The 12,416-nt window shown below is 47.5% G+C and overlaps 1 protein-coding gene across 6 annotated transcripts in view; it reads right to left on the minus strand.

The window, feature by feature from the left end:
- LOC144288148 (uncharacterized) overlaps positions 1-12,416 on the minus strand; it is an 89,908-nt gene that overhangs the window by 15,157 nt on the left and 62,335 nt on the right. The window contains exon 4 of one of the 6 annotated variants that reach the window (XM_077855858.1): positions 8,353-8,707. The exons of 4 other annotated variants lie outside the window; for them this stretch is intronic. The gene's annotated coding sequence lies outside the window, so the exon portion shown is untranslated. Of the gene's footprint in view, positions 1-8,352; positions 8,721-12,416 lie in introns of those variants that run through there. One more of the 6 variants, XM_077855857.1, reaches the window with a different exon arrangement.

Genomic DNA, 12,416 nt, shown 5'->3' on the forward strand with positions numbered 1-12,416 from the left:
AAAACCAGGCAGCCACATGCAGAAGAATCAAAGTGGACCACTTTCTTACACCATATATATAAAAAATAAATTCAAAATGGATGAAAGACCTAAATGTTAGACCTGAAACCATATACAAAGAAGAAAAGATAGGCAGCAACGTCTTTGATATTGGCCATTGGATCTTCTTTCTAGATATGCCTCTGACGTGAGGGAAACAAAAGCAAAAATACTATTGGGACTTCATCAAATGTAAAAGCTTCTGCAAAGTGAAGGAAACAACCAAAGCTAAAAGGCAACATACAAAATGAGAGGAGATATTTATAAACAACCCATCCAATAAAGAGTTAGTATGCAAAATACATAAAGCAAACATAAATCTCAGCATCCTAAACACAAATTATCCAACTACAGATGGGCAGAAGAGATGAATGGACTTTGTCTCTGACAAGACTTCCAGATGGCCACCAGACACACGGAGAGACACTCAGCATCACCCATCATCAGGGAAATGCAAACCACAATGAGATGTCACCTGACAGCCGTCAGATTGGCTAAAATTAACAGCACAAGAAACAACAGGTGTTGGTGAGGCTATGGAGAAAGGGGAGCCCCCTTACACTCCTGGTGGGCATGCGAAAATGTACAACCACTGTGGAAAACAGTGTGGAGGGTCCTCGAAATTTTAAAAATAGGGGATCCCTGGGTGGTGCAGCAGATTGGCACCTGCCTTTGGCCCATGGCGCAATCCTGGACAGCTGGGTTTGAATCGTACTTCGGACTCTTGGTGCATGGAGACAGCTTCTCACTCTGCCTGTGTCTCTGCCTCTCTCTCTGTGACTATCATAAAAAAATAAAATAAAAAGAAGTTAAAAATAGAGCTAACCTATGATTCAAAAATTGCACAGCTAGGTATGTACCACAAGGATACAAAAGTAGTTTAGTAGATTGGAAGAGGGACACGCAGCCCAGTGTTTGCAGCAGCGTTATCAACAAAAGCCAATCTGTGGATACAGCCCAGATGTCCATCGACAGATGAATGGGCAGAGACGATGTGCTAAATATACACACTGTGACATCACTGGGTCATCAGAAGGGATGAAATGAAGCCATTTAAAATGATGTGGGAGAAGTGGAAAGGACTTATGCTAAATGAACTCAGTCAGTCAGAGACAGACAGATACCAAATACCATACAATGGCATTCACATGTGAATTTTAAAAAACCAAACAAACTGGCAAAGGGGCAGAGGGGGGGATGAGAGAAGCAAACCAAGATACACACTCTAACCAAAGAGAATAAACTAATCAACACCAGAGGATGGTGGGGGAAAGGGGAATCAGGGCATGGGGATACTGGAGGGCACCTGTGACCAGTACCAGGCGTTGTATCCAAGGGTTGAATCACTATGTGGTAAACCTGAAAGTATATCATACTGTGTTTACAAACAGGAATTCAAGTAAAACTTTAAAATGATAATTGGTAGGATTGATGAAACATGTGCACACAAGAGATAAAATCAGAAAGGCAACCGAAAATCCAAATAGAGTATTTAGAGGCACAAATCCCCTCCTTAGCTCAGCTCAGGAGAAGCCTGCCATGTCTATTCTGACCCCAGCAGAAGCCTGGATTTTGATTCTCTGGGGAGGCCACTGACTTGGTGGAGTCAGGCTATCTTTGAACCCAAAACCTAAATAGAGTGCATAAAACTAAACTGCCCAAGATACTAGGAGTCCCAGGGCAGGCACATGCCAAGACCCAAAGTCTAACCATACACAGACATAACCCTAACCCTACACTTAATCCTAATGTTAACCTAAACCTTAAACAAGATCCATCACTAATCAAAAACCAAACACAAACCCCAAGACCAAAACACATTCACTAAACCTTCCTGCCAACCCTCACCCTAACTCCTAAACCTATTCTGAACCCTTAGGCCTGACCCCTAACTTAAATCTAAACCTAAGCCTACCCTCTAACCCTAACCTTAACTTAATATACACAAATCCTATTCCTAACCTTAACCAGTACCCTAACCCTAACACTCTAATACTAATCCTATCTCATAACCCAAACTGTACCCTAACCTGTACCGTAAAACTAACCCCTAACCCACTCCCTAACCGTATCTCTTACCCTTTTCCAAATCCGTACCCTGACCCTGACCTGAACCTAAACCTAACCCCTAACCAAACACTAACCCTAACCCTAGCCCTAATCCTTATCTTAACCCTAACCCTAACCCTCGCCCTAACCCTAAACCTAGCCCTTCTTTAACTCTAACCCCTAACCCTTAACCCTAACCCTAACTCACACCCTAACCCCTAACCTTAAATGCAAACCTAAGCTCAACCCTAACTCTAACCATAACCATAACCCCAACTCCAAACCTCCTGCCCTAATCCCTAGAGCCTAAACCCTAACCCTAACTCTAAATCCTGTCCCTAACCCTAACCCCCATCCTAACTCTTAACTACTGACCCTTACACTTATGCCTCACCTAACCTCTAATCCATAACCATAAGCATAATCATAACTCCTAACATCTAACCTAAGCCTAACCACCAACTGCCTCCCCTCCCCTGACCCTACCATTTATTCTACCCATTCACTTACCCTATGGTTGTGAGTAGTCCCTTCTGATATGGACGTGGCCCCCAATGGCGCCTCCAGAGTCCTCCACGGGGTCCTGAGTAATCCAGGATCATGTGAGTGCGGACGTGGCCCCACATGTTCCTGAGTCATAGTCAGCAGGTCCTGAGGACGCTGGGTCTCCTATGACTGTGGACTATGCCTCACATCCTCTGGAACCCTCACAGCAGGTCCTTAGGAGGCCGGGGGGTCCTGTCAGCCTGGGCATGGCCCCACGTCCCCCAGAAAACTCACCGCAAGTCCTGAGGAAGGGCTCCTATCAGCATAGACACATCCCCATACGTCCCAAAGCCAAAGTGCAGGTGCTGAGGATGATGGGGGTCCTGTCACTGTGAATGCGGCACCCAGCTTCCAGAAGCCTCAACTTATGTCCGGAGGGGGCCTGGAGCTCCTGCCAGAGTGGAAGTGGTGCCACATATTCCTGAAGTGTCCCCCTGGGTCCTGAAGCAGCTCAGGGGCTCCTGTCAGCGTAGATGCGGGCCCACAATTTCCTGAAGCCTCCCCGAGGACCTGAGGCGGCCCAGGCCTCCTGGCAGCGTGATGCGGGCCCACATCTTCCTGAACCTCACTGCTGGTCCTGAGGAGACCAGGGCTCCTGTCAGCGTGAACGCGGCCCAATTTCCCCATGAGACTTCCCGCGGGTCCTGAGGAGGCTGGGATTCATCAGCGTGGACTCGTCCCCATGTCCTCCTCAGGCCTCCCCAGCACAGGCTGGCTCCTGTTAGTGAAGGCAGAGGAGGCCTACTGCACATGCGCACCCCTGGGTGGGGCCTGGAGTCGGGCGCCCCCTGCGGGACGCTCAGGCGCTGCAGGAGGCCATGCAGGAAGAGTCGGGTGCTCCAGAGGCCACACCTGCCTCATCCAGGTTCCAGCTGTGGCCTGTTAGCTTCCGAAACATCTCACTGAAATGGAGCCCAACACCCGGATTCCCCAGAAATACTTAAAGATAAGGAATTGTAGCCACAGGACACGAAATGAAATGTGGACCAGACTTTTACAACGTCCTGCAAAACTCACTCAACCCTCTTCCACTGTGGGTGGGACTGCGGGCTAGTGTAGCCGCCCTGGACAGTGTGGAGGCTCCTCAGGAAGTTACAAATAGAGCCGCCCTGCGACCAGCAGGTGAAAGGCCTGGAGCTCACTCCGAAGATACAGATGCAGTGAGACGTCAGACAACTGCACCCAGTGTCCACAGCAGCCGGGTCCACAGTAGCCACACTGTGGGAGGAGTCTTGGTGCCCTCAGGCAGATGATGGATAAAGAGGATTGGAGATAGATGATGGTCATAGAGAGAGGAATGGCACTCAGCTATCAAAGAGAAGGAAATCTTGCCATTTGCAATGACGTGGATAGAACTAGAGGGATCATGTTAAGTGAAATAAATCAGTCAGGAAAGAGAATGACCGTGTGGTGTCATTCATAGGTGGAATTAAAGAAGCAAAGCAGATAACAACTGTAAAGGGAAGGAAAAACAAATATGATAAAAACAGATGCAGGAAATACAGACTCTTAATGATAGGAAACAAACTGAGGGCCGCTGGAGGTTGGGGATAACAGGGGACCGGCATGAAGGAGGGCACATGATGTCATGAGCACTGCTGTTATCTCCAACTGGTGAATCCCTGAATTCTTCCTCTGAAAGTATAATACACTATACATTAATTAATTGGGTTTAAATTAAATTAAGTTAAAAAATCATTTGTATCAGAGCACATTTCCTTCTAGACTCTCAATTTTGCTCATTCAGCTTATACCGGGACCACCCACCGTGGGTCCTGTTTGTCTAAATAGGCTCCATGCCTCATCCATGGCCCAGCCCAGGGCTAGAACTCATGACCCCTGAGATCAGGACCGGAGGTGAGGTCAGGAGTCGGATGCTTAACCAACAGAGCCAGCTGGGGGCCCGAGAACCACACTGCTTTATCCTGTGTCTCTGTGACATCATTTGAAATAGGAAAGTGCTGCGTTCTGCTCTCTCCTGCTTCTCCAATACTGATTTGCTGTCCGGGGTCATTTGTGGGGGCAGATGGATGTTATGGGTTTTTTTTTTACTATATCGAAGATCTGCCACCATGATTTTGATAGGAGTGACATTGAATCTGAGGTTGGATTCAGGAACTGTGGACATTTTCACAAGATGAGGCTCTCACCCCACGAGCCCAGGATGGCCTCCCAGAGCCTGGTATGGCTCAGTGCAGAAGTCTTGTGCTCCTTTGGTTCAGTCTCATTATTAATTCTCCTTGATGCTCCTGAGAAGGGAGTCACAACTTCATTTTTTTCCTGAGTGCTCATTGTCGGGACACAGCAAGGCTACTCTGCTCTAGGGTCAGTTTGTGTCCATGACTTTACTGAACTCACTCCTTAGTTCTAACAGGTTTTGGTAGAGGCTCTCGGGTTTCCTTCTTCTAGCACCGCATCTTCAGCATATAGGGACAGTGTACGTCCCCCTTCCAGGTGTGGAACCTTTGCTGTTTACAATTTAATGTCCTAGAAAGCTCCACAATAGAATCAAAACTGAGCCCAGGACAAGGACAGGAAGGCCCTATTAGAATGAGAACACAGCTCAATGCCCTTGAAGGCCCCATATCAAAATGTAAACAGAAGTTGAGGAATTGCTCCAGCCCTTCTGGAGGTCCCCAAGACCAGCCCTTAAAACTAAGCAAAAACCCACATTGGGGTCCAAGTCCCTGCTCCACTCTGTCGGGTATACTAGGACACTATCTTGATCTTGTAAATAAACCCTCATGTGTTTGCATTCGTGTCGGCTTCTCAGTGATTTCTCGAATTCGCAATCTTGGGCACAACAGACTGAGATAAAAAACAAAACCAAAAGAAACTCGGATGAGGGCAGAGTGAAAGCAGGATTCTGAGAGAAGCAGCAGAGACCCGGGGGCTTGGCGGCTCTTCTGTGGTGGGCCTGCAGACTGGGGGGCGGGATGCTCAGCCCCAGAGCTAGAGGACCCAGCGTCCCCACCCGCATCCCTCCCATTAGCACGGAGTCTCAGGGAGCAGCACAGTGCCACCCGCTGGAGGCCGAGGCGCTGAAGCCCACCCCACCTCTGACCCCACAGGTGCATCTCCCAGGCAGATGTGCACCTGACAATCAGCGCCACGGGCCATTCCCAGACCACGCACAGACCACTTGCTGCCACCAAGTTGTTGGACCGCAGAGGCTGCAGAGCTTCAGCTGTGCCTGGAAAGTAGGGTCTAGCTTCCTTTGTACTTTGTGCTTTATTTTCATGTATTTTCTTTGATTCTAGTTTATAAATTGCCTTATTTTAAATTTTATGTATGTACCTTATATATTTCTTATGTTTAGTTTCATGGTACTTTAATTGTGTTTCTTATTTTGGGATTTAGAATCTTTTAACAAGCAGGCCAAAATAATCTGGTGTTCTTTTAGGAGGGCAAATTTATTGTTTTTCTTGGTTTTTCTTTTTCTTCCTTCTTTTTTTTTTTTGGAAAAAATAATGAGATGGAGAAATTCACCTTCATAAAATAACGTGAGGTAGTACTCACAGCCAGGAAGTTCATCCATTCACATATATGATGTCTAAATACAGTTTAAAACAATGATTATAAAGACAGCAGCTGGGCTGGAAAAAGAGCACAGAAGAAAACTGGAGAATCCCTTCCTGTAGAAATAAAACAACTAAAATCTAGTCAAGCCAACGTTAAAAATGCTATAACTGAGATGCAGTTCCAAGTGGAAGCCTTAAAAACAAGGAAGGTTATGGACCACAGAGGCAGACATAGGGAACTCAGCCACTTATTAAAGCAATAACATTCATATCATAGGAGACTCAGAAGATGAAGAGAGAGAAAAGGTGGGCCTTGATCAGCCATTATAAATGGCAAATACCCACCATTTGCTTCAACGTGGATGTAACTGGAAGGCATTATGCTGAGTGAAGTAACTCAATCGGAGAAGGACAAACATTGTATGTTCTCATTCACTTGGGGAATATAAATAATAGTGCGAGGGAATATAAGGGAAGGGAGAAGGAATGTGTGGGAAATATCAGAAATGGAGACAGAACATAAAGACTCCTAACTCTGGGAAATGAACTAGGGGTGATGGTAGGGGAGGAGGGCTGGGGTGGGGGTGAATGTGTGATGGGCACTGAGGGGGGCACTTGATGGGATGAGCACTGGGTGTTATTCTGTATGTGGGCAAATTGAACACACACACAAAAATAAATTTATTATTAAGAAAAAAAAAAAAGAAGGAAGAAAAAGTGGCACCTGGGTGGCTCAGTCAGTTAAGCTTCTGACTTAGGCTCAGATCATGATCCAGGTCCCAAGGAAGACTCCCTATTCAGCAGGGAACCTGCTTCTCCTTCTTCCTCTGCCCCTCTCGCTCATGGTTTTTCTCTCCTCTCTCACTCAATTAATTAAATAGCGTCTTTGAAAAAGACACAAACAAACCCAGAATGAAGAGAAATCTCCCATGTAGAAGAATTTCAAACAATTTGTGCAGACATTCCACCCTCAAGTTCATGAGCATACCTTCCCACTCTTATGTGTGCAATACACATAGTAACTTCCTTCTATAAAATATATTATGAAAAACCTTAAAAATAATTATAATATAATATTAATAATAATAACAATAACAATAAAGAATCACTTTACTACGGAGAAAGCTGACAAACACTACCTCAGCAAGATGATCAGATCGATACCAAGACTGATAAATTATGTTGATAGTATCTATCCTTTATATGATAATAATAAAAAATCAGTATATCTCTGTATATAATCCACAGAAACAGTTCAATCATGAGATAAACAACAGACATGTCCCACTGAGGGAAATTTTACAAAATACTCTACTTCTCAAAGCATTCCAGTTCAAAGACAACAAGGAAAGACTGAAAGACTGTCACAATCCAGAGGAGCCTAAGAAAACATGAGGACAAATGGAGTGTGATATGAGGAATGGTAACTTAGCAAAAGCTAAGGAAATCTGAATAAAGTATTGTCCTTGGTTAATGCGAATATTTTAATATTGATTCATTAGCTAATATTTGAACCATACTAATATATCAATAATTGGAAAAATTGAGTGCAAGTGAATGAGAATTCTCTTACTATCTTCTCAATTTCCCTATAAATCTTTGTTTTTATTCCAATAAATAAGATTTATTTTGAAAATTGAGTTAAATAAATCAGGCTCCAAGTGTGAAGACATTTCAAGAATAGTTGAAGTAACTTTTGCCTTATTCTTAGAGAGTTCCTTCATTGGGAACAAAGTAAAAATTTTATATCAGAAGGAAAGAAAAACACTTATGAACACGTACAATACATTCTCAACCTGAAAAGCAGGAAAGGATAATAAATAGCAAAAATCAGATTAAAAAACTTCTATTATAATAGACACCAATTTGCAAGTGCATTTAAAATTAGCAAGGCATAACATTTATCTCCTTGACATTTGTCTTCCAAAGAGTTCACAGTGTTTCAGTGTCAGTTGAAACAGGGGAAGAATTTCAGGGAAGAATCCTTCACATAATAATAGGACCATTGGTAATAATGTCTCTCATTTATTTCCAAATCCATAAAGATGCATTTTCTGATGAGTGACTGAGCTGAGAAGAAATAGTTGAGAAAGCCTCATCCCTCTGAATTACTAGTGTCAGAATATATTAACAATACTACTACGGATAGTACATTATCCATATTAAAAGTCAATACGTCTCAGATTGGAATCTGAGCAATAGGATGGGCAGAGAAAAAATGCTTTGACTTGCTCCTCATCTTTTAAAGGCAAAGGAGAACTTTTCTATGTACAAAGTCAGTTGTCAAGATAGCCTTAGGGAATAAGAGTCTGCAGCATCAAATCACGCTGCATAGCCGATACGCGGATCTCCAGGTCTTCCTGATCGCAAATCCCGGGGCTTGTCCCCCAACACAGGCTGCCACGTTGAGGTAATTTGCAATTGCTCTCTTAGGAGCTCTGGGGAGGGCGGCAGGAGCTAGAGAGTATGGGACGGGACGTGGGGAGGCCGAGAACATTACGGCCATTCCACTTTAAGTTCAGCATTTGCACACAGCCAGCAATCCCTGGCCCCTGTGAAGAAGAGCTGAAATTTACATTACTTCAGATACAGGAAAAAAACAAAAATTTACAGCTTAATGTCCAGAATGCCCCAGAATGGAATGAAAACTGAGCCGAATCCAAGGGCTGGAAGCCCCTATTAGAATGAGAAGAGTGCTCAATGCCCTTGAAGGCCCCATATCAAAAAGTGAACAGAACTTGAGGAATTGCTCCAACCCTTCTGGAGGTCCCCAAGACCAGGCCCTTAAAACTAAGTTAAAACCGTCCTCGGTGTCCAACTCCCTGCTCTACTCTGTGGGGTACACTTGGACCCATGCTCGAGTTTGTAAAACAACTCTCGTTTGTTTGCATCAGTGTCGGCTCCTTAGTGGTTTTTCGGATTCGCCATCTTGTGCACAACACCCCCATGTCCCCTTCCCACTTGGACTGACCTCCTGTCCCCTCCCACCCAGGCTGACCCTCAGTCACCTCCCCGCCCACAACAGCTGGGCACAGGCCCTCACACAGGTCCATGGGCACGCTGGGCACTCCCGCCGTCCCCAACTTCCCAGGGGAAGGAAGGAGGATTCCGCAGGACACAATCCCATGGTGGCCCCTGGGCTCCCTGCCCAGGATGGCACCTGGTGACATGTCAGGGTCTGAGTCCCTGACGCTGGCTCCTCCTCCATGGTATTCACACAGGAAATGAAATAAGAGGCCCTGGTCTCCTCCAGGGACATCAAGCAGGTGGACCTGGACATCAACATGACGTTCAGCAGTCACATCATGTTTTGGGACTACTACGGGGTAGGGTGAGGCTGAGGTGCCAGGGGGAATGGGACCCGGGGGAGGACTGGTGGCTTTTGGGAAGGGAACATGGGGCTTCTGAGGCCGGGGGAAGAACAGCAGCCAGCAAAACACAGCGGCATGGTAGGGTGCTGGGGATGACCTCCGTGTCTCTACCCCTGGTGTCTCAGGGATTAGGAGGACACTAGGATGGGGCCTCCAGGGGTTGCGATGTGAGCTGATCCCCAAAGGGGTGACGGACGGCACCCTGAAAATCAGGTGCCTGGGTGGGGGCCATGGGGGCATTAAGGGGACCTGGGGGCAGGTTGCATGGCTGTGACTGGAGGAGGACACACATTAATCCGATGAGGGTCTGAAGGGTCAGAGTGACACCCACCCTCGGTGCTTTATATATTTCTAAAGTCTATGCATTTAATTTGAGACAACTTGCAATTTGTAAACATACATAGTATGATGACCCCCAGATAATGCGCCCAGTCCAGCCAGGGCCCTGAACTGACCACACGGGGCCCCTGAGGCAGGTGTCACAATAAACCTAAGACTGTGGTCGCTTTTATCTGTAGATGTCTTGGTGTGCATCTTAGAGAAAGGGGATGCCCTGTGTCTGCAGGCCCCCCACGCCATCCCCTTCATTCCCCACCCACACACTATCCCCCTACATCATTATCCCTCATGGCATCCCCCCTACACCATCCCCCTCAAACCCACACACCCCCACACAAACCCCACCCACACTATACCCCAACACCATCCCCCATACACCATCCCCCTCAATCCACCACCATCATACCCCTGCCCACACACCATCCACTCACACACCATCGCCCCTCAGCAAGGACCCGGTGCAGCTGCCCCCTGTGGGACATGGTCAGCCTCCCCATGGTTCTCTGGACATCCTGCTACCATCAGAAGCCCGGTGTCCCATAGTGTATCCAGGGGTTTCAGGGAGGAGGAAAGACAGGGAGCCCCCGACAGGGTGGGTGAAGGTAGGTGGAGCAGAGGAAGCACTGTGCCCTGCCTCCTCCTACTCTTCCTCCTGGAGGGTGGCACAACCTGCACAGGACACCAGCCCCTAACCCAGAGGGACCTGGGCTGACTTGGGCCTAGGCTCTTTGGGGGCTGGGTTGATTTGAGCCCACACCAGTCCCAACTCAAAGACTAATGGAATCAGGCCCCCATGGCCCTGGCCAGCCCTGGATTCTGGCCCTGGGCTGAGTGAGCCCTCTCAGAGCTGGATGTGGCCTCCTGGGCCCTGGGCGTGCCCCACAGATCCAGGTCGCTGGTCTAGGGCAGCCCTGGGGATCCCGGGACACACCAGTGTGGGGAGAGGAAGGGTAAGCCGGTGGGGCCCACCCACACCCACACCAGGACGCAGACTCCTCCAGGTGCTCCAGCCCCAGAGAGCCTGAAGCCGGGGTCCTGATGCCCTGCAGGGACCCAGAGCAGGAGGCCATGAGCAACAGGTCCAGGTCAGCTCTGCTGTCCTCAGAACCGTCAATCAGGCTGAAACCTCAGGACACTTGCCCCCACCCGGAGTCCACACATTCTCCCAGGTGGGGGACTCCAGCACCCGCCCCCCCACCCCGTGTGATTCTTGCCCCCCCTTAAAGGACAGAAAGGTCTCCTTCCCCAGGGGAAGGCACGAACTCATGGCTCTGAGCCTTTGCTGTAGAAAGCCAATAAAGTGTTGTGGTGTGAAAATTCAGAGCCAACCCATTTCTGTGTCTCCCAGAACTATGTGCACGGGGCATGGAGAGACCCCCAGAAAGGAGGAGGGAGCACCACCTAGGTGCTAACCAGCCCCTGCAAGGGCACCTCCAGGCACACACAGCTGACCTCCCCACGTGCCTTCTAGGGGAGGCCGTACCCACTGCTGTACATGGGAATGTGGCTGAGCCGGAACTTCCAGCTCTGCTGACCTTCCAGCTGAAAGTTCCTGCATGAGTGAGCCCCATCATGGCAACAGAGCCCAGCTAGCTGCCCAGCGCCAGCACCAGAAATGATGTTCTGCCAACAATTTCGGGGTTTTGGGTGACACAGCCAGAGGATCTGATGGCTGCATGGGATAGCTGCATGTGATAGACACACACGCAGCTCAAAACCAACAAAAGTCGGAATCCCCCCAATGTTGTCAAACAGCAGCCAGATGGTTACATACACTACAATGTTGTCCCCAATAGGATATTTGGAAAACGCTATAAGTCATGACTGCAGAGGTGTTGGAGGTACGGAGATGTCTTTGCTGTGTTCCAGAAAGGAGGACAGAGGGGCAGGAAGCATCCTCCGGAGGCGGGGGGCCCTCCTAGGAAAGGAAACCAGGTCCCTATGAAGGCTACGGAGGGTGAAATCTTTCCTCCTCTCTTTCAGCTTCTGCTTTTTCAACCTAAATGCCATTTTCCTCAATCATAATAGCAAAAATTTATTTTATGTTTTTAAATTTCTTTTTATTGGAGTCCAATTTGTATGAATTCTTTCTTCAGCAAGGGTGTCATACAGGAGAGAAGGAGGGAGAAAGATTTTCCCAGACAGGCAAGATATAAAGGAGTTCATGACCAATTAACCAGTCCAGTATGGAATTTTAAGATGGACTCTTCTAGTGGGGGAAAAAAAGAGACCAAAAGCAACAAAGACGAAAAAGGCCCAGAGAACGTCACCAGAAACACCAACTCTTCCAGTAACACAAATGCACAAAGTTCATATCTTTGAATAATCACTCTGAATGCTGATAGACTAAATGCTCCAATAAAAAGATATATGGTATCAGAGGGGCTTAAAAAACAGGATCCGGGATGTCTGGGTGGCTCAGGGGTTGAGCATCTGCCTTTGAATCAGGGTGTGATCCTGGAGTCTTGGAACGAGTCCCATATTGGGCTCCTGGTGGGGAGCCTGTTTCTCTCTCTGCCTAATTTTCTGCCTCTCTCTCTCTCTCTCTCTC

The sequence above is a fragment of the Canis aureus genome, chromosome 17 (assembly GCF_053574225.1).
Source record: "Canis aureus isolate CA01 chromosome 17, VMU_Caureus_v.1.0, whole genome shotgun sequence".
NCBI classification, from domain to species: Eukaryota; Metazoa; Chordata; class Mammalia; order Carnivora; family Canidae; genus Canis; species Canis aureus.